This window comes from Mycteria americana, chromosome 7 (genome assembly GCF_035582795.1).
Source record: "Mycteria americana isolate JAX WOST 10 ecotype Jacksonville Zoo and Gardens chromosome 7, USCA_MyAme_1.0, whole genome shotgun sequence".
NCBI classification, from domain to species: Eukaryota; Metazoa; Chordata; class Aves; order Ciconiiformes; family Ciconiidae; genus Mycteria; species Mycteria americana.
In genome coordinates, this window is record NC_134371.1 from 5,849,000 (window position 1) to 5,870,891 (window position 21,892).

At 42.9% G+C, this 21,892-nt stretch overlaps 1 protein-coding gene across 6 annotated transcripts in view; it reads right to left on the reverse strand.

The window, feature by feature from the left end:
• The window catches only part of MECOM (MDS1 and EVI1 complex locus), a 349,885-nt gene that overhangs the window by 89,742 nt on the left and 238,251 nt on the right, over nucleotides 1-21,892 (reverse strand). The gene's annotated exons all lie outside the window — the stretch shown is intronic.

Genomic DNA, 21,892 nt, shown 5'->3' on the forward strand with positions numbered 1-21,892 from the left:
ATCTGGCCTTTTTCCAGTAGCCACTGGATTTGCCCTTCCCTGGTGTGCTTTAGCTTAAACAAAACATTACGGTACAGTTACAAAGCTACAAAAGTTTCAATCGCACTGGAAACAGCAACGTGACTTTATAGCAGCATCCTGAAGACACTGCTACAGCTCACGGTCATGAAACACAGCCCCACGTTACAGAGACCTGAAGATCATTTGCTTACCTTAGCTCTGGTTTTGGAGGTTTAGGTTCTCACTGCATTGAATATTCATGCCATTGAATATTCATGCCATGAGAACCTCTTAGCCCAGGTTCTCAAAGAATAAGGAACAAATAAGATAATGTTTATCCCCTATGAATCCTAAACTATCAATTTTCAGTGCAACCAATCGCCTTTCATTCACGCTTTCCTAAGAACAGATTTTGTGTAGTACGTGAAACCAAAGGTCGTTACGAATCATAAGGCAGAGATGAATCAGTTAGGAAGAACCCATTAAACATGAATCCATGGAAATCCTCCTTTTTTGTTGTTAAATATTCCTACAATAAACGCTACAGTGTGACTTGCAATTTCCTCAAGTTCCTTTTCTCAGAACAATGATGGTTGGCAGCCGCTCAAACTGCTTCAGTAAACTCTGCAAGATAGAAAGCAATTTAGTTTCCCTTTAAGACTTCATTGCTAAAGTTATGCTCATTGATTTCCAGCCTCATAATTAAAATTCCTCATTAAACATGCTTGACAGCTGAATGTGATTCCTTTTACCTGCTACTGCTACCTTTTTTTTTCCTTGTGATACCATTTCATTACAAAAGAACAATAGATTTCCTTTCAGGGTAATATAAGGGCACGGTGAGTAATGTACTTTCTATCCTACAGAAGGCCTAATATTGTTAATTTGCTAAATCAATTAAAAGAAACCACTTTGGAGAAAGGCGCAAGTCTTGCATATGGATCACATCAGCCGTAATGTGCAGGAGTTCAAAGGCTGGCATTTCGCCCCAGTTGGCACCTAACAGTTTACTCCGATCCAGGGAATTTGGCTCTTGATTTCAAACAAATGCATCCTGAAGGCTTAAGGCCAGGAGTAGCTCCATGTGATTTATGTTTCATACTTTCTCATAACACAAAACCTAAAGAGCTAAAAAAAAAAAAAAAATGTTGTTATTATGGGGCATTTGCTGCAACGTACATGTAAATACAGAATTACTCAGTTGCCCCGTACACCTTGTGTTGTTTAGTATGAGCTTTACCTCTGTGTGGTGGTTTGATTCCCTAAAATTTCTCCTCCTCCTGCCACTTCTGACAATGCGAGATGGCAATGACCTGTTTGTAAATGGTTTTGCTTTCCAGGCCAGGCTCGCACCCGAACACGACACCCACCTTCCCCAGCAGGAGATATTTGCCCCAAAATACGCAGTCAGGAGATGGTACTGGCTGCACTGGAAACATCTCGCAGAGCCCCAGCTGTGGAAACAGCTGGAGGACCGGGGGAACCTCACGTTGGCTCTCAGCCCAGCATCAACTCCATCTTCTGCTGACCACCATGGGAGGGGGATGCCTGTCAGTGAACGGGTGGATTTCCCCAAGAGCTGAGGGATATTCATGGACCTGACCTCGGCAGGGGCTGACTTCAAGTGCCTTCAGAGCACCCGAGGATTTCTTAGGCTCAAGCACTTAGCAGAGGAGCAGAAACTCCCTTCCCAATCATAAAATTAGCAATGGGAGCGGTTTAAAATGACAGATTTAAATTCACGGGCATTGTTGAAACATTAAGTACTGCCTAATATGCCAGGTTCCTGGTGCAAAACACATCACCAGAGCCGATTTAGAAATGAAAATGAGGAATAGATCACTTCTTACAGAACAATTAATTGTTCCGCAGTTTAAGAGAGCAATTAGATCACGTCCATGGCTTTCCAAATTCCAACTTACCCACCTAGGCATAGAGCAAACCAGTTACCGTATCAGCGGAGTACTAGGTAATTAGCAGCATACTGCGATGCAGTACTGCAATCCAGCGTCTTCTCATAAAAAACAAATAAATAAAGTTGTATAAGTGTGCGCTGCTGGTCCCCAAAGTTGGTAAAGCCCAGCGCTGCACGGATTTGCTCTCCTGCACATAAACATAATGCTTGTTTATAGCAGTGCCCAGTGACAGTTAAGGTGCTGTCAGCACTTTCATTATAAACCCTATTTTTCTATGGTTTATAACTTGGATTTTTTTTTTCCCCCCTCAAAAAATGTGGATATAATGCTTATGGACCTGATAGTGTGAATATTTTAAGTCACGCTAAGATGAAATTTGGTACCACAGGCTGTGAATGTGAAAGTGAAGGATAGTCATTCTGAAAGAGGTTGCAGAAATAAAAGCTTAAAAAGAAAACGACAAATGAGCACTCAAATACACCAGTTTTATGACAGATATTACTAATTTTTTCAGGTCACAGATGTGGTCTGTGGGGAGGCAGTGGCTACTGCTGCCACTTGTCCTTTCTCTGAAAACTTCTGCCCACTAAGAAGATTTCAGGAATGCCTAAGTGAAGAGATACCATTGCTCTCGCTACTGGAGAAGTATAGACATCGTGTACCGGATAGAAAAAATATTTCAAGGATTTCGAGCATAAATACCATCAACATTCTGATTGACTTCAGCGAGGCTGGGACTACACTCACAGATCGAGATTTAAGCGTCACACAGCATGACAGACAGACAGAATTAAGCGTTGGCAGCACTTACGCTGCAGACCCACTAGAGCAATACAGTATGTGACTCTTCGGGAGCATTTGTGGGTAGGATCAAGGCAAGAGAGCACGATGACCTGGACCTCTCCCTGGCATGTTCATTTTCAGCGCACACACTGTAGCTCTTGGACCTTCTGGAGGCAGAGGCAGCAGCCCCCAGGCAGGCGATGAGGCGTGAACATGAAAAGCAGATGCTAAGAGCTGCAGAGGAGCTGTTGGGACAGCAGACAGAAGAGACGAAGGGATGAGATTGCTATGGTGATGTTGAACCAGAGCCACCCCAGAGGCTGCCAGAGAAGGGAGCATCGTTCCTTCTTCCACAACAACCCAGAGACCATCAAGTCTCTTACTTTGGAATGCACGTGTCTTGCTGAAGAGCTATTTGGCTACGTCTAACGTGGGTGATCCTGCAGTATATCAGGGAAGACACAGGATGTATCCCATGTCTCCACTCTTTGTTTTTTCTGGAAAGGAAATCCGGCTGCGTGGGCCCCTGGGAGCCACGGGATGCTCCGCTGGAGACCTGATAACCGCGAGACGAGGACCTTTGCCATTCATTGATGTCGGCTGAAAGTAAAGCCAGCCTTACTGGAGGCACCTTAAGCTGCATGAGCAGCAAGACATTTATTCTGACTTTCCTGGTGGATGAACTCACCAGCAGCCCCAGCACATGCTGGTGGAACACGCCTGGGTTTATCTCCCTTTAGGCACACAGAAAGTTACAAGAGACGAAGAGAAGGGTTAGCATGTTAAAAACAAATTGCCTCCTCCAAGCAGCGTCTTTGCTAAATAACCACCCAAACTGGCACAGCTTTTGGGGAAAGGTGGTGCAGAAGCCCCCGGGTCAGGAGTGCTTGAGATCTGGAGTCAGTCCGCCTTTGGACCTGCAGTGCATCAGTTGTGCACCCACCCACATAAATAGGAAACAAGAGAGAGCGCAGTAAAAGTGGGAAAGCTCAGGGGACCTCAGAAACCATCCCATTCCCCAGGCTGCAAACTCTTCAGGTGGTTTTTTCCCATAGAAAAACATATTTTAGAAGAACAAATGCAAAGTGGAGGAGGAGAAACAAAGGAGTGAAGGAGGCGGGTGAATCTTTGCAGGCTCGTCTCTGACTGTTCCTGAGCATTATTCATTTCCTGGAGCTGTGTCCATGGGAAATGATACAGTCACTGCTCTTCGAAACATCCAAACGTATGATGCATGAGGGAGTTCTCTGTTACGACATCATTTGCATTTTTGAACTCTATGTCATCCTTATGCTTTAGGAGACTCTCCTCCTAAAGTAAACAAATTTTGGTGGAGCTCAGTGGAAATCTTTTGTGGCAGACAAAGGGATTTAAAAAAATGGACATTCGGGAAGAAAACCCCACACTTTGGAACAGGCCCGTGTCAATCGAATGAACATAATACATTTTAAATGTCCGTACTCTCAATATCTTGTCATTGGCAGGAGGGAAACGCAATTTTTGAAGGTGAGCCTTGGCACCCAAATCCCTCATTAATACCCGTCAGTTCTTGAAAACATCTGGATGTATTTTATGTAACTGAACCACGCACACAAGAGCGAACCCGGGTCTGCATTTATCTGCACTAAATCTGGACTCACGGCAGTTCCCAACAGGGTCATCAGACCTCCTCTCTCTCCACGGGATGCTCTCACCTTCTCTCTCTCCACGGGATGCTCTCAGTACCCTCTAGCTGCCATTTTTCTATTTGTTTCCCACCTATCTGTTTCATTTCCTTCTTGCCTTCAGAGCCCATGTACATCCCAGAAGACCTTAAAGGCCTCTCCCAGTGCAACTGGGAAGCATCGAGGCTTTTAAGGGATGTTACCATAGTAGTACATGGGACTGGCCTGCGGGCAGAAAATAGAGCACAAAGAACACGGAAAACCTCTGCACTGGGACAGACAGGGGAATACACCGACTTTGGAAAAATCCTCCTTCTCTGATCCGTTTCTGCGCCTCGAGCACAAAGACACGTTTGTTCGTAGTCCTGAGGCATAAATAAATTAAACAGCATAGGTTATCTCTAGAGAGAATCAAAGGTGAATTTGATACACAAGCGTTTACTAAGGAAAATCTGAGAGAGGTGGCAAACACAACCATAGGCAAAGATTTTAAATTAATTTCAAAGCAGCTCTGTCCTAGAAAGTAATTGAAAACACACTCAGCTCTTACAGCCATATAAGAACCTTGCCATTCCTATGTGAGACAATCCCAAAACACTCCATATGGGATCCCGACCACTCATGTGACTTTTAATACCCACATGATGGCACTAAAATGGCCTATTAGATTTACAGTGTCATTAACCTTCCAAAATAAAATGAGAGTCTGCTCTGGTGAAAAAAGAAAAAAAGAATAAAAGAAGAAAGAAGAAGAAAGAAGAAGAAAGAAGAAGAAAGAAGAAGAAAGAAGAAGAAAGAAGAAGAAAGAAGAAAGAAGAAAGAAGAAAGAAGAAAGAAGAAAGAAGAAGAAAAAAGAGAAAAAGAGAAAAAAAGAAAAAAGAAAAAAAGAAAAAAAGAAAAAAGAAAAAAAGAAAAAAGAAAAAAGAAAAAAAGAAAAAAAGAAAAAAAGAAAAAAAGAAAAAAAGAAAAAAAGAAAAAAAGAAAAAAAGAAAAAAAGAAAAAAAGAAAAAAAGAAAAAAAGAAAAAAAGAAAAAAAGAAAAAAAGAAAAAAAGAAAAAAAGAAAAGAAAAAAGAAGTAGCCTAACTGCCGCTGGGTTTCGGGTAACCAGTCCGTGAGGAAATGCTGACAGGGGTCACTGTGGCATAATCTTTCATTCAGCCCCAAAGCTGTCACATCCTCCCCAGATGTCTGAAACATAGATATAAATTTTCATTATCCAGCAGAATAGGGGCAGAGGTACACAAAATGATTTTTTTACCAATCAAATTATAGCTCATTGCCAGATTATGTGTAAACACTAATTTTGTGAAGTTTTCTTGTGGTCATTTATCTACACCCACATTCAGTAGCACTGCTGAAGCCGAAAAAAAAAAAAGAAGGTTTTTCAAATTAAATTATTGTCTTCATAACCAAGTTGAGGACACATAAAAACTGAATAAAAAATTAATGCTATTATGGAGGAACTGTGTCTTACCCAACTAAACAGTGAGATCGCAACATCTTTTTAATGAAAGCAGAAAGGCTGCACCCCTTTAAAAGGGCCAGAAAAACATCGTTGGCATTGCATAAAACTAATGGGGGGGCTCTTGTAGAATTCTTTAAAATCTCAGTATTTTTCCCAGGTTGCCCGTTACTTAATCTCCAGCACAGGGTCACGCCAGGGTGCAGCTGAGCAGCTTCTCAGGAGCTCTGCAGCGGATGCACAGGGGCAGCAGAGCCGGGGCTCCGGCAGCCAAGGGCTCCGGCAGCCAAGGGCTCCAGCGGACAGCCCAAGCCTCGCCAAGAGCAAGAGGAGATGGCTGCTACCTGAACCGAGGCAAACAAACTGTTTACAAGTGAAGATAGAAAGAAAAGCTGGGTTGCATCATGATATTTTATGATGCTTCAAGGCGAATTCAACTAAGTATTAGAAATGTCCAGCTCTCCTAAATCCTAGGTGGTTAAGACCAATATTTTACTTCATGGTCACCCCTGGTGACAATAACCACTGGCTAACGTGATCGTCTAAACAGGTAAAATATTCCTTACAGGTGATTGCTTTGCAGCAGTGTAGAAACATACACTTTGCTCTCTCCTCAAAAAAGCTGAAGAAATAGTTCTGCCGGCAGCTTAACGCGCAAACCGAGGGAAAGTCACAAAAATGCCGTGTTTCCTTTTTCCTTGTATGCAAAACAACGATACACGGATTTCTTCGTGCAAGACAATGACACTAATACTTCTTTATGTCACGCAGAAGTTGCGAGGCAGGATGCCTGAAACGTCTTTATAAAAGGCTGGTATGCTCAGAAATGCAAAGCCTACGGTATTATCTTGTTTATTATCTTGCTTTGGGACTGTACCAAATGCTCTGCAAGTCTGGATCACTGTCACCCTGTTACGATGAAAGAAGTGCCTTCGGTTAGGAACTACTCTGGAGACACCAGATTAGAGTTCAAAGGCTATTTCTTGCATTAGCAGCAAATGCAGGAATTCTGAAGCAAAGCGAGATACTTAGTGCGAGCTTTTACGTATCGGTTTGCTATTTTACTCCCCAACCGCTTTGCAGTAGTTGGAGCTACTGTTTGAATCTGAGCTCCCTACGAGTTGCAAGCCCGCAATTTGGGGCATGTTTATTGGATAACCCAGATTCTTTTCTATTAACCATCAGCAAACACTTTGTATATGTCACAAGCCTCCCACTCCCTTCCAAGAGACCGGGATTTGATAGAAGGAGGAAGAAAAACACGACTATTATAGATTTAATACATCCCCCGGAAGAAGTGAAGCCTGCCCAACTCCAATTTCAAACAAGGGATACTGAGAAAACTCAATATTCTCATTTAATCTGGGAAATTCCACTTGGAGAGGGAGTTTTATGGATGTCGAGAGCCAGATTTCCCGCTATAACACTCTGGCAGTGGATTTCTCCTATCTTGGACTCAGGCAAAGCAGACAGAGCCAGCTTGGCCACCTCCCTAAAATGGTGCTCCCCACTCTCCCACAAGAAAGTACCACTTCAAAAGCTGCCCCAGCCGGAGAACATCAGGAAATGCGTTTGGGCAAGAGGCGTATAAGCAACCCCACCCCCAGATCACACTCCCCGTGTCCAGGGACCTCTGTCTCGGGCCTACGATTTTATTAAAAAATCCCACAACAAATTCCTGCCTTTGGTACTCTGCAACTGGCGCACAAAATGATGCTGGGTCTGCTTTAAATTAAAACAAAAGTTGTAGCAGATAGGATCTCTGATACATATTGAGTTGCTTTTCTCATCTGAGATTCTTCCTCAAACAGCTAAAAACAATTAGGATAAATGAGTAGATATAAAGGTCAGCAGTACAAACAATTCTGGGAAAACCAGATAGCTCACTGGATAGTTCCTTTACTTCCGTCACCGCAGAATGAATAGATACAAGTCCAAACGCACTCCCAGCAATCTGATTAAAAAGATATTCAGAGCTCCTAAACAGCTTTTGTGGTTTTATCTTTTTTTTTTTTTTTTTTTTCCTAGCTGAATAGCCTCTGTGCTGCTGATCCACCACAGCTTTGGCGAGGCTGAGGATTTGCTGTAGCAGAAATGCTTAGGGTGTTTTTGCCATCTTACGGCGGTCGGTGCCGGAGCCCGTACGGGAACACCGAAATGTGGCATTCTGGCACGTGAATGTCATTCCTTAGGACTATTAGTCATCCGCGTAATGTCTAATGACATCACTCTGGAAGGAAATAGAACAAGAGAAAAATCAAGGGACAGCAGATACCTACCTATTATGAACTATAATTGTGCATTTACCAGTCTGCCAAGCCATAAATCTAGTCGTTTAAAACCCATTTTAGCATACATTCATATATGTTAGGAGGCTATTAACACAGGGGTGAATTATAGCAAACAGGCTTCTAAGCAGAGTCAGGATATGTATTTTTTTAAATAATTATAGCGTTCAGCACTGTAGTTAAGACTCAGAAGGGGTTTGTATTCCACCAGCTTTTATCCCTAACCAATCACAATGGCAACGAATAAATCATCTCAGATTGCAACTTTCCATCCCTGAACTCGTTCTTCGTAGCAAGTATTGATCATGTGGGGCAATCTGCAAGGCCCTCGCTAGGAAAAACTAGGAAATAATTATTGTATGGGGTTAGGGCCAGAGTTAGTTCTCACCGAAACGAGCGCAAGCCCTTTCACTGCTTTTATTTTGTGTCGGATTAAACCACTGAAAATTCTCAACTCCAAAATGGAGAGGTTAGAAAAGCCTGAATTAGGCCTCCGGAGATGTTTGGAAGAGTGTTTGCCTTGGCCAACAGGCAGCGTTAATAACTCAGGCTGATGGAGAAAGAGCTGCTGCAAATGGCAGATTACACACCAACAGATTATTAACAATTGTGCAAATACTTCTGCTGCGGTAGCTCGGAAAAAACCCTTCTTCTCATAGCGGTGGTCTGTCATGTAAGGAATCCTTAATAGGTTTTGTATGAGCAAATAATAATGATTTTTGGTCACAAAAAAATCAGTTTCTAAAATACTCATTATGATGAGGAATTCATGGGAAATAGGTTTTAAAACACCAGAAAGACTTACTAATGATAGAGAACAGATACCCACGGAAATTAGTACATGGTCACAATACCAACCAGAAAAGAAAAAGTAGTAGTGGCGCAGGAAAACTCAACTTTAAATTTAATATTGTATCCCTCATTCACCCAGTTGAGTCTACCATAAATACCAAAGAGCTTTGGACAGCATATAGAGAGCGCTGCTTATGTGCACGGCTCTTGATTCTTATTGTACTGGCCGACTTGGGTTCAGCCCTAACACTTCTATAAAACAAAAGCTGCAATCCATAAATATGTTAGTATTGATACATATGGGGAAATGCAAAACTGTTCTCTTCCATTTTCCTCAGACTGCAGCCTACAGTCACCATCTTTAAAATCCCTTAAACGATAAATGCATACTCTACATAGTCTTCTGCTAAAATGGCATGTTTTTTTTCTGGATAATACAAAAAATTGCTTTAACTCAGAACAAAAGTAATTTCGCACTTTGCAGATACATTTTTGGCTTCTGGAAAATGGTAACCTCCGATTAAATCAATTTTGAGTCAAATTCCTAAAAATTACAAAGAAACTCCAAAAGGTCAAGATGATTTTAGTACAATTCTTTCACTTTTTTTTTTTTTTTTTTTTTTTAAATCCACACTCATTGATTTTGCCAGTGGTATTGGTTCTTCCAGCTGCTCATGAAAAGGTGGTAATCAACGGTCTCACAGTCAGGTGAAATGACCTCAAAAACTCTATTACACTTTTAAAGTCATCTATGATAATACATGCGTGAGGCTTATCAATTAATGTCGGAACTAAAAGAATATCCCATAAGTACGTGAATAACGAGGGAAAAGGCGGTGAGGAAATAGCTGAAGTTTTTTAGGAGGTGTTGCTCTGGTCCTTCAGAGGAGGACATACTAATTAAAGTGTTACAGCGAGTGCCACGAAAGCAGATATTTGTACAAAACATAATATTTATCTCTATCGCAGCATTCCTTTCATGCAGGGTAGAAAAAGAAGAGGAACTTTACTATAAATTTCACCGCTGCTGGAGGTAAGTGGCTCGTTTTTCGTGACACCCACTCTATGTTTCTGTTATTCCATGATCTTCCCCTTCACACTGCGGGACCAAGCGCACCAGCCTCCCACACACCCAGCCTCTTCCTCCCAAATACTTATCGCAGATTAATGATGTGGTGCAGGGCCTATGGCTGACAACATGTGCGTGAACTCAGTTTCCACATGGTTAGCCAAAATATAAATGCTTGCTTTTGGGGCCAACCATTTAACGGCAATAAATATTTACTTGCAGTACGTGGATTCCTAAGGTCATTTTGCAGTTCTAGCAGTTGCATTGCTGAGTAAGTCTTTCTCTTATGGATGCTTCTTTGTGAAAGACATCCTCTAGTTTTTAAGTTTTACTTTTTCGTTAAAATGTGGTGGGAAGAGTTCTTAATTGGGCATGTTGATCCCCAGAGCCAGCATTTTTTTAAAATCAGACGAAACTTATTCAGAACCCTAAATATGCATAGGAACCTAACTTTAGGCATCCATTTTTAAAACTTTTGGTGCGTTTCCTAACAGTTCTCATTGCCTTTTTCCCAAAAGCAAATTCCACCCTAAACCTTTTAATAGGTTTTCAGTTCCTGACTCAAGCATGAAAATCTCCAGGACTACTCCAGCATCTGCTCATATCAGCAACCATAACTGCATCCTTGCGAGGTGGCACCTCTTCTATCGTGCCATGTCAAGACTGTTTCACAGCTGTGAGATCTTTGGAAAGTATAATCGATATTTTTGTAATATACCAGCTCCAGTCCTCAAGTCTGCTATTTGCTCTCTTTCCAAAGCATGCTACGAGCAAACCACAACAAGCGTTTTCTTGGGAGCCAGTTTCAGCAGCTGGGAGACTGATTCTGCAGGTCCTGGAGACATCAGACAACCTAAACGTTGTAGGATGGAGCAAAATGCCAGAAGTGGAGCTGGGACTGGAGGGAGAAATATCTTCTGTAAATAGGCAGTAGAAAGGATTTATGAAAACCTTGGCTTGAGCTCGCCCATTATTGAACTGCTCCCGACATAAGATTTTTCTAATTATGTAAACATAGAACTAAAGAGTTTGATCCAAATCCCACTGAAAGACTCCTGTTGACTCTGGTGGCCCTTAGATTAGCCCCAAAAACTAAGAGACAGCAAATTCTTGGGATATGAGCAGCATCACCTCCAGCGTGCAAGCATTCCCAGCTTGTGGGATACTACTGCCATTCTTACATTACTGAAATTAGAAAATAAACATACCAATGTGATATCTAATATTTCCAGTAGATAAAAAATACAAATTCCAGCTTAATCCAGTCTTTTCCAATTGCCAAGCTGGGAAATGGTTTTATATTTTCCCCTAACTCCTCCAAACTGATTCCAATCCTTTCTAAATTTTCTATGAAGCCCTTAAGCGCAGGTCAGTTTTTAACAAGCTCTCAACCTTTTGGCACCTTCTGTTCCTTTACAGATCATTTTGATATTTTAGCTATTTCTTGGCCTGCTTTCAGTAGTGGTGTGCAGGTTTTCATATTCTGAGTTGCAAATAATTACACTCCACGGTCCCAGATTCGTCTTCTACATTCCAGTCAGGACGAGATGGGCCAAATAATTTCCTGTTTTCTAAATACAAATGATAAATGCCCATATTTGACATAGCTTTCAGTGGTTTTCATGCTGGAAACTTTCCTGATGCTTCGCTTAGCGCATGATATATAAGGTGCTGCATTTTATTCTGTGAATATCTCAACGTTCTGCTTCAATGGACAGCATCTTTTTTTTGATGTTTTTTTATTCTAGAGAGTCAAACGGGTTTGCCAGTTGGAGGATTTAATATCCTAATAGAGGGCAGGAAGTAAGTAAAGCTATGTGACAGAGCAGACACTGCTTGCAGTCTAAGTGTGGTGAAGGACAATAATTATCACTCCACAGGGAGTGATTAGGCCCACTGAAGCTTGAGTGATTACCCTTTCCTTTGCTGACCCTACAATCAGACCTGGATCTCTAAAGTTATGCGCAATTTTTAGAAGGCAAAATCTTAAGGAAAGCACAAGTAGTTTTCACATAGCGTATGCACGATCGGAAAATTCCAGAGGCAAAAGCGTCAAGAGAAGGTATCTGCTGTAGAGGCTTCTTTATATTAGATGTATATTATTCAATTGCTACGATCTGTGCGATAACCTCTAAATAATTAGTAGGATGAAAAGAAAGAGAGCAATGAAATAGGACAGAGCAGCAGGCAATACTAATAAAAAGTCATTATTTACCAGCAATAACACAGGTTGCACGGGTTTTTCTCATGAAGTACGTCCAAAGGAAGAGAAGGGCACTATCTTAGGTAGCGGTCTTGCCAAAATATTTCACAAATGCTAGTGTTTTTCACTAGCAGTCAGCGTAGCGAACAGGCCAAAGCATACTAGTAAGAATGAGAAAAGTATTCAAAATAGCATTTCAACTTACAAGAAACCATAAGACAGGCCAGTTTGTTTTCAGGGTCTTTTGTTCCTATAATATCAATTATTCGTTCAACAACGTAAGATAAGAATTGAGGACACAATTGTTCGGGGGACATCAAAATGTTCCCGTTCACGAGTTTCTTTAGTCAATGCATTGAGGGAAAAGCATAGCCCACATTGCAGATAAAGCGCATGGCGTTTACCACTTGCCTTTACCTCACTTCCTTCTGACAACAAATCTAGGGCGAGCAGATAAGATTATAACCCATCTGCTCCGTTTTAGAGTGACAGGTGTATACCTTTCCAAAGCCCAAATGCAAAAGCTCTCGCTCAGCTCAAAGGCTGGCGGGGCTATGTTTATGATAACTCTTTTTCTTCCCCCCCCCCCCAAGGACACAGAGAGCATTTTAGCTGTAAGTAAGCATTTAAGTAAACTCCTAGTTTTTAACCCTCAAAGAGCATAATGAGATCAAGATGAAAGCATACAAGGCATCGGACGCACTTGGAAGATAAGTCAGTCCATTATCTGTAACATCAGAACGGGCTCTCCTGTTCTGTAAGCAGCACCCTCCAGCTGTTTGGTACCTGCTTGAAACAACACTGAAATCATGACGTTAGAGCCCGTTAGTCTGCAAATCTGGGCTCACATGCTCCTCTGCAAATCTGGGCTCAAATGCTCCTCTGCCAAGATTAGAAGAGTTGGTAGGGAACATAATATTTGGCCAATTTAAAACTCTTGACAAGTTAGATCTGGGGAGGGGACACGTTTCAGATTGGGATGCCGTCGCCAGTATTTCTACTGACTCCGGAGAGACTCAGATCGTGGCTTTCAACCCCAATTTCTGAGAGATCCTCCAGCAAATAATCACATTCTCTGGTCTCAGTCAAATACATGTAAGGAAGGTAGACAAGAAGCATTTGTCTGATGTCTTGACTCAGGACCTTAGCAATAGCCAGAGAGAATGAGAAAGAAAATCTGTTTCGATGAGAAAATATTGGAGAAAGAAAATCTGTTTGGGTGAAAAAAATCTTAAAGAAAGAAAATCTGTTTGGATGAAAAAAATCTTAGCTCTGTTTAGGTGAGGAACAAATTGCGCTACTGTTTCCTTCTTCTTTTGCCATTAACTCTGTTATCATATTGCTGGCAGTATTTCTCATTTCAACCTGCTCGCCATATGTGCGTATGCTTTCTGTGCTACTAATTGCTTCTTTTTGACAATATCATCTATACGTGCACACCATATTGCCATTTTTATCACTCTAAGCCTATTAATGGCCAGACTTATAGTTCCCAGAGGAATTAATATTAACCAGCTCTCTAAATATTGTTCATGTCTTTCAAAAACTCCTGTCTTTTAGAGCCTGACTCTGGTTGTGTGTAATTGGGCTGCTGTATTTCATCCTCTGGGGCCTGGAGTCTTAACTTTTGAAAGCGTAGCTCAACAAAATTTATGAGAGTAATATTAATACCCAGGAAAGGCAAAACTTAGGAAAAGTAAACAACTCTTTGGTTGTAGCTGTTTGCTTACCTAGGGTCAAAATCTGCCCTCAGATATACATGTGCAAGTTCAGCGGGTCCCATACATACAGATTTCTGTGGAAAGAATTTGGCCTTAGATGACTTCAGAGGGTTCTTTGTCAGTCCCATTTCCCAGAGAACACTGAACACTCCTACGTGAATACACCAAGTTATACTTTTCTGCTAGAAAGAAAACAGTTGTAAGGAGATACTCATTTACCAGCGCCCAGAGAACGCGACAGAATTTTGACTAGGAATTTTATACCCCTAGTTAGGCTTGACAAAATAAATGGTATTAACATCCCACTCAACAAACTGTCCCCACACTGCTGGGAACCACGCGAGGCAGATAACAAACATGCAGCAAATGAGAACAGTGATGTGATTCACTGTGATTCCTAACGAGACAGCCGCTCTTAAGAATAAGGAACACTCCGTGTAATCTGGAGCAGGGGAATACCAGCCAGCAGATGACTCTGTTCCGCATGGAACAAACATGAAATTAATATAATCAAAGTGTTTGAAACCAATGTCATCCTATACCTCTCTACTGGGAGGCAGAGGAGAGGCATTTAAGATGTCACATGCATCATTGTGGTCCCTGATGGTGAAGGTAGATGGGTATAGCATGGTGGCTTTGCCAACCCCAAATGGGGTACCTAGGAGGGTCTGGGGGAGGTGGGCCACTTTGCTCAAAGGAGTAGATTACTCCTGCATAGCTACGGGAAAGCTATTGCTGAAGCTAGGTGCTTAATAATTAGATGTTGAAGACCTCAGTGCCGCAGCACTTAAATCCTTCTGTGGACCTGAGTTTAAATCAAAGACCAGCTGGTGGCCTCTTGCAGTTTTGAACCTCTTTTTGCTCTTAGTCAGCATAAATGTCAATTTTTTAGGAAGGCTGTGAGTAGACATGGGTTGGCATCAAGATCTTGATCTCTCTCATCAAAGACACAATGTTTCACTCCACATCCCACGTTTTCTGAGGGGGTTTGGAAAGCTGGACAAACATTGGGAGGTTGAAATCGAGTCTAGAAAGGTTGTAAATGGTGTAGGCAAGATAAAACATTTTGAGGACTACCAACTCTAGGAACTAAAGCACTGATTTGCATTCCCCTACTGTCCCAATTAACAGTTGTTTCTCCTCTCTTTTTCTGACCAGGACATGAGTCCCCTTCTCAGGGACCTAACTCAACAGAAGACAACTGTTGAGTTGTCTTCTGTTGAGAAGGCAAATTCCAGGATTCATGTCAGCAGGGACCGTGGCTTATCATGAGAGCAAGGAAGCAGTTTAGGAAGGGAAAGAAGGCCTCATTTTTTTTAATATGGAGACTAATTATTGTAACAATCCTTTACGCCATTACAAGGTGTGCCAATACTAACTTTGTTCTGCTAACTGGTTAATGTCCTGTGTTACAAACTGGACTTCATTGTTTTGTTTGAAGTCTTTCTGAAGAAAGGGGTGACTGGAGGAAAGGAAGGGTGACATCACTTTTCCTTGTATTTTTTCTTTCTTGCAGCTCATGAGGATACTACAAATTTCTTGACTCTTTGAAACACAAACAGGACAAAAGTCCTCTCAAAACAGTGGTGAGGCTAAAAGTAGCTATTTTAGATGGACTGATGTCTTGACCAACATTTTTTTTTATAAATAAAAAACAGAAAAAAATTCAAACCAGATAGGAAAGCTTTGCACATACAATTACAGATCCCTAAGGGACAAACCAGGAGCCTGAAGCGAGCGTGTGCCCTGCTGGCTCGAGCTGCTGTTAGGAAAGCACGCCGAAATGAGAATCAAATGGAAATTATTGTTCTCTGATGCAACAGTGTTCAAATGTGGAACGGTCATCTCGATTGATCTGGTTTACATGTGTACAAGAATGATTTTGCATGCAAATATGGCAGCAGAAGTGGAAGAGGTGAGGAGGCCGAGCTGGCACTGACTCATACTAGAGAAATAAAACTAGAACTATTGGCAAGAGGAGAGGATCTGACTCTGACTTGTCACAGCCTGGTGGAAATTTTGTGAGAAAAGCTCAAAATTCATCGCCGTCAATACCTATTCAAGCCCAAGATCGAATCGACCGCAATCAACCTCAAACTGCACCACCGCAGCCAGCGCTGGAGCCTGATCTGGGCGACCTGGGCCTGCTCAGCCCATCTCCTGTCCCGGGTCTATGCCAGGGAATGAAATTTCAGCCGCATTTTGATGCTGAGGACGTTGGTATGGGCCTGCTTGGGTGTGTGGTCCGGCCGGCACACAGGCTGCTCGCTTTCATCCACGCTGAACCTTTCACTTGACTTTTGACCTTTCACTTGGCACTGTCCTGTCATTTCCTTGGTTTCACAAATTTTAGCCTCTCACTTGACCTGTGAACTGTGACCTTTCACTTGACCTCTGATCTCATAAATTCTGGAAGCTCATACACGTAATCGCTGAACAAATAAACAAAGCGGCCGCGAGACGCTGCTGCTGAATGAAGCTCGAGGGGCCGGGGAGCCGGAGCCCAGCCTCGGCGTCCCGCCTCGCCCCGTGGACACGTCCCTTTGTTCCAGCCGGGACCGGCATCTCATCAGCGTGAAGCGCATCGTACTCTGCCGCGACCGTACGTCAGCGCTGGAGTGTTGTGGGAGGGGAAAGGGATCCACAGCCTCCGACTTTGCTACGAACAAAAAATGCAACTCAGCAGATCCTCATCCACCAACGCGTGCAAATTAATCGTGACCTCTAAAGTCCTGGGAGGGTCTTATCAAATAAAATCCCCAAAACAAGTAGAAGCCTATTGCCGTAGGCATCGGATCCTCACCACGAGAGGCATCAAACAAACTTCCCCTGAGCCCTTTTCCCCCTCCTTGTCAATGTTAATCCTAAAGGCTTCAAATGCAAAGCAACGTTCAGCCTTCAATACAGCGTGACAGCATACGATAAGGAAACTCATGGCAAGTCAGCTGGGTGAGATAATGTTCTCAGCTGTGAACAGGTCTGCCTTTACCGAATCCATAGCAGAGCTTGCACATCGGATGGCAGAAACGGCGGCAAAAATTACAGCCAAAGGAAGTCATTAACTTTTTTCAAAATAAATGAATTTCATATAAGAAGCCATAGCAAAGGTTATACACAGCTAGATAAAGTTTTACGTAAGGGTAAGGTCTTCAGAGAAACTTCAAGCCCATCCATCTTCACGCGTAAGTAACCTAAAAGAGTGCAGATATTTTAATAGTTTAGTCATTTGTTTTGTCTCACGCTCCCAATTCTTTTCAGCAATCCTCAGATGAAAAATGCAGACATTGTATGCACAACTCATAACACTGCTAACCCAGAGCAACCCCCAAATTACATATTTTCTCCTCCTCTTCTTGGTAGAGGGAATGATAGAGATCAGAGGAGAGCTGTAAAAGAGATTCAAGGACACATCCGTGGCTGGTGCCCTAAAAGCGAAGCAGCTTCTCTTTGGTATTGCAGGGACCTAAACCAGAGCAAGTGGCAAAAGCAGCTCCTATGTAGAGTGTAATTGTACGTGAGTAGGAAGCAAGGTGACACGGGAGATAGATAGACAGAAGCAGTGCCAATCTGCCAAGCCATCGCAGAGGAGATCTCTAACAAAAAGGAGCTGGGGGACCACTGATTTACTCTGACACATAATGTAATGAACCAGTGCATGCTGTCACTTTACTTGAATTCAGTGTGATTTTACATTTTGGAAGCAAACTATTTTAAATTCATGGGAAGAAGGACTATGCAGAGAAAGCCACCGGACAGAGAGGACGGTCAAATCTTTGTGTTCCTTCAGTTATAGTAAAAGATTTCAAAGTTGAAGGTGAAATTTTGCACGTCATGTGGAACAAAAGGAGAAGTGCTCCTCACTTGCAGGTGAACAGTTTTTGTGTGACCTTCTAATATAAAATCACTTTGCAAAGCAATAATGTATGTACGTTGCATTTCCAGCAAGGCAGTCTTTTCTTCATTAGCCTCTTTAAGGAAACCTCAAGGCGTTTTTGTTTGTTAGGAAGATTGTCAGGTCCGGTGGGGCTTTTCTCACTTATAAAAGCTTGCAATATAAGCTTACTGCTCACTTGGCTTTGCAAATCGATGCTGAAGACTATGCAACCCTTGCGTTTATTCCAGATCTTCTCTTACATGATTTTCAGTTATCTCCCAGCTTGTCTGGAAACGTCAAGAAGTTGTTATTGGAAGGAAAGGGCCAGTGGCATGGGTTGAAGGAAGATTATTAATGGGCTTTTCTATAGGTCAGTCTTCCCACTGTTCTTGTTAAATGCTTTCATTAGTGATTTTATCACAGAAAGTAGGGGTGTGTAAACAAAAAGGGTAGAAATTGTTTGACATTTAATAATAAAAACAGCAAGTTATCTGTTACAAACCTGAAACTCGTCCTTCACCCTTTAGGATTAAGAAAGTCTCACGGAGCGGTGATTAGGAATGACTACATGGTATCAATGAGGCACACCTTGATAAGGGCCAAAGCGTATCTCGGATGAATTAAGCCAGGAGATTGTTCACTCTATTACACAACACGTTGCTGGGATCTCCGGGACGCTACATGCGACTGAGTCACCCACGTCGAATAAAATTCAGACTGGAACAGGTTCACAATAGCGTTACTCGGACAGACCGTCTACGAGAGGGAACCAAAGGAGCCTGGATTGTTTAGTTTAAGAAAACAGAAGAACCTGGCAATTCTTACCCAGCTCTGCTTCCCACCAGCCTCAGTGGGAATAAAGGCTGTTGGTTTCCTGACATTACTGGAGGTTTTGTCCTAGAATACAATGGGAGCAGAATCAGATCTTGAAGAAGAAAAACAGAATTGGACCCAGAGGAGTCAGGGCTGGGAAAGCCCCAGCACGTTCTGGTTTGAATTGAGCAGGGCTATAAAAGGCCAATAAAACTCATATTGAAATATGAGCTAAAAGAAGTGCGTATCGCTGAATTATGTTGGTCAAGACAATAAATTGAGTTTAAGTGCTGGATATATATATAATTTTTAAACATGCTTTAATTTAGCTCAAGTAAGTCTGTATTGTTTTCTTGTGATTAAACCTGTTTGTTAAAAATCATCTTGCCTATAGAAAAGCAGTAATAAAGAGCCAAAGCAACTTTTTCCCACGCTTTGGATTCAGAAGCTCTTTCACTACGGTGTCAAAACACGGGAATCCCATTTCCTGCCCCTAATTTCAATGACCAGCTTAGCAGTGTTTTACTGTCTATATATTTATCAAGCAGAAAGTAAATTATTTTGTTAGACACGTCGTTCTATTTCCAAGATAAATCTCAGGAGTTAACTTTTATGGAAACCAAGAGGAGAGTCCAAGGAGGCCCATTTAAAGCCTGTAAGCACCTGAGTCCTGTTTGCCTTTTTAAAACTTCCTGAATATGCTCAAAATCCACTTTCATCCAAAAACAAATAAAGCACCATTGGCTGGTCCTCTTATGCTCAGAGCGATTAGAATCTAACAGCTATGATACGCATTTGAATCCCTCTTGCTCCTGGTATTTAAATTTGAATCCCTCTTGCTCCCAGTATTTAAAAGAAAGAATTAGTTCTTTTTGCGTAAACACTCCCCTACACCTCTCACAGCCCGACTACGAGGATGGTACATTCAGATCCTTTTCGGCAGCATTTCATGTAGAATGGACAATTACAGCTTTTAGGCACAATACACAAAGCCGCAGTCTGTATGAGCATGGGGAGACCAGAGACTAAAACCTAATGGGAATGGTGGTTGGCAGAAAGAAACCATGAGATTTAGGAAATACATCTATTTACTTACACCCCACCGAGGTAACGTGGTTGTCCTTAGGAGGGAGGTGGACACTAATTGCATGGCTATCAGCAGAAGGCAGCAGATCATTTTCTGAGGCATGAATGGCAGCAGGAGCGGGCCAGAGGTCTGGACACACAGGGAGCAGCCAAAACTCAGATCACATATTCTCATTTCAATTTAAGCAGCAATATCTGACTTTGAAAACACCGAGCATCTCTTTTATAGAAAGCAGGAACACAAAGAGGTTCAACTAGGGAAGTTTAATCATTCAAGGATATTTCCTGGGACAATCTGAGTGTACAGATACCTAAGAGGTTTCTCTTCTATCATCTGCTGTGCTTTTAACTCCACTTTCCCCTCCGCCTAGAGCTCCAGCTGTAGGCAGAGCCATGCCAGGAGGCAGCGGGGTCCTGGGCGCGGGGTGCACACGCAGCAAAGCATCCACAACACGGGCACCAGCCGGGACGCTCGGGGCGGGCACGCACACGGACCCCACTCGTGGCGCGTGGGTCACGCAAGCGATCGCTCGCTCACGGCTCGTGGGATTTGGGGTCGTCCGAGCATCCTCCGAGCAGTCCCAGCAGGGGACCCCTGTTCACCAGGTCCCATCCGTCCCACGCCAGCTCTGCTCCCGGGCCCCCCCGCAAGCCTGGTCCCCGTGAGCCCGGCCCTCGCTCCAGCACTGACATAAAGTACAAATAAGTTAATGAAACGGCAGTATTTTTTTCTGCATAGACCTGGACTATTTCAGCCACGAGCAATGTGAGCAGCCACAGGTGTTGCACTAAATAAAGTAATAGAAAGTGTCTCCATTGTAACAGTGGAAGCCCTGTTTCAAAACCCCTCTCTGCTTTTTATTAATAGTTGGATTCCTTTCTATCAGCAGTCACAACTGCATTTACCTTATTTTTCAGCAAAAATATTTTGCTAAGAAAAGATCTACTAAAAATTACTACTGCTTTTTGGTCAGTTTGTACTTGAGCAAGCTTTCAATCTTTTCACAGAAGGGGAGAACATAAACTTGGGATTCAGAAAAGAGAGGAAACCAGGGGTTACAAAGGTTGGGAGGCCAAGTAGTATGAAACAGACCCCCTCCGTCAAGTAAAAAACTTGGCAGGATAACTAGAAACAGACCAACCCTAAATCCAAGGGTTCATGAGCAGTAACATAATTAGCTGGAATAAAACTAATATTCTAGTGTTAAATTTCACCTCAACACAGAGCAGTAGTTATTAGGGAGAGACCAGTGAGAATGAGGAAAGATGTGTTTCATTTAAGAAATTTACACTGAGCGGGAAAGCACACGCGGGGTTATTTCCTAAAAAGCCCATTTGGATGCTCGGAGCGAGTGCGGTCACGTCGGCCGCCCCGCTCCGAGGTGGACGCATTTATCAGCTTTGCCTGAAGCGTCTAGTAAAGCCCAGTCCACCAAAATCCTGAACATTTGTTCCTGGGAAAGAACCACAAATACATTGGAAAAAATGTTGAACAGGAAATGTTTGACCACTGCTACATCACAAGATATCAAAAGAATTTCACATTGGCTACTTCCTTCGCTGGGGGAGGCAGGGTGTGCTCGGCTCGAAAATAAAATGGCCCCAGAGGCCCTACCAAACCCCCCCAAAAAGCTGAGGTTTCAGCAATAGCAAACACGCTTTCTATTTTCCTTAATTAGTGAAATAGGAGCAAAACCTTCGACGACGACAACGCACACGGCGAATATCAGCGCCGCGAGAGGAGATAAACAACGCTAGCGATCTGCGGATAGCGTGCAGGAAATTCCATCCATCTGATGAGCTGTTGGCTTAATGAGCAGCCTTTCACATGTCAGCGGCCAGCAAAAGCCTATTTTCTCTTTTACAGATTTCCTGGAAAGGCAGGAGGAAAGGCAAGGCAGGGGCAAAGGAAACGCAAGGCAAGGCGCTGGGAAAGGCCAGGCGGGGAAGGCCAGGCTGCCCTCGGGCACGGCCGAAGATGGTTCGGCGCAGAAGCGAGCGGCAAACCTGTTGCTCTGTCTCGAGACAGGCGGGTGCGTGCCTGCCTCTCAAGACATAAAGCATTACAAATTCCTAGCTGCTCGCAGCCTTGTCGCGGCCTCGCCTGGGGCGAGCCGCGTACGGTTTTCTTTTTGAACAAGCTATCTTTTAACGCTCGCAACCGGGATGATTTAACAGAAAGAGAGCGTCTCGGTTTTTGCGAGCGACGTCCCCCCTAGA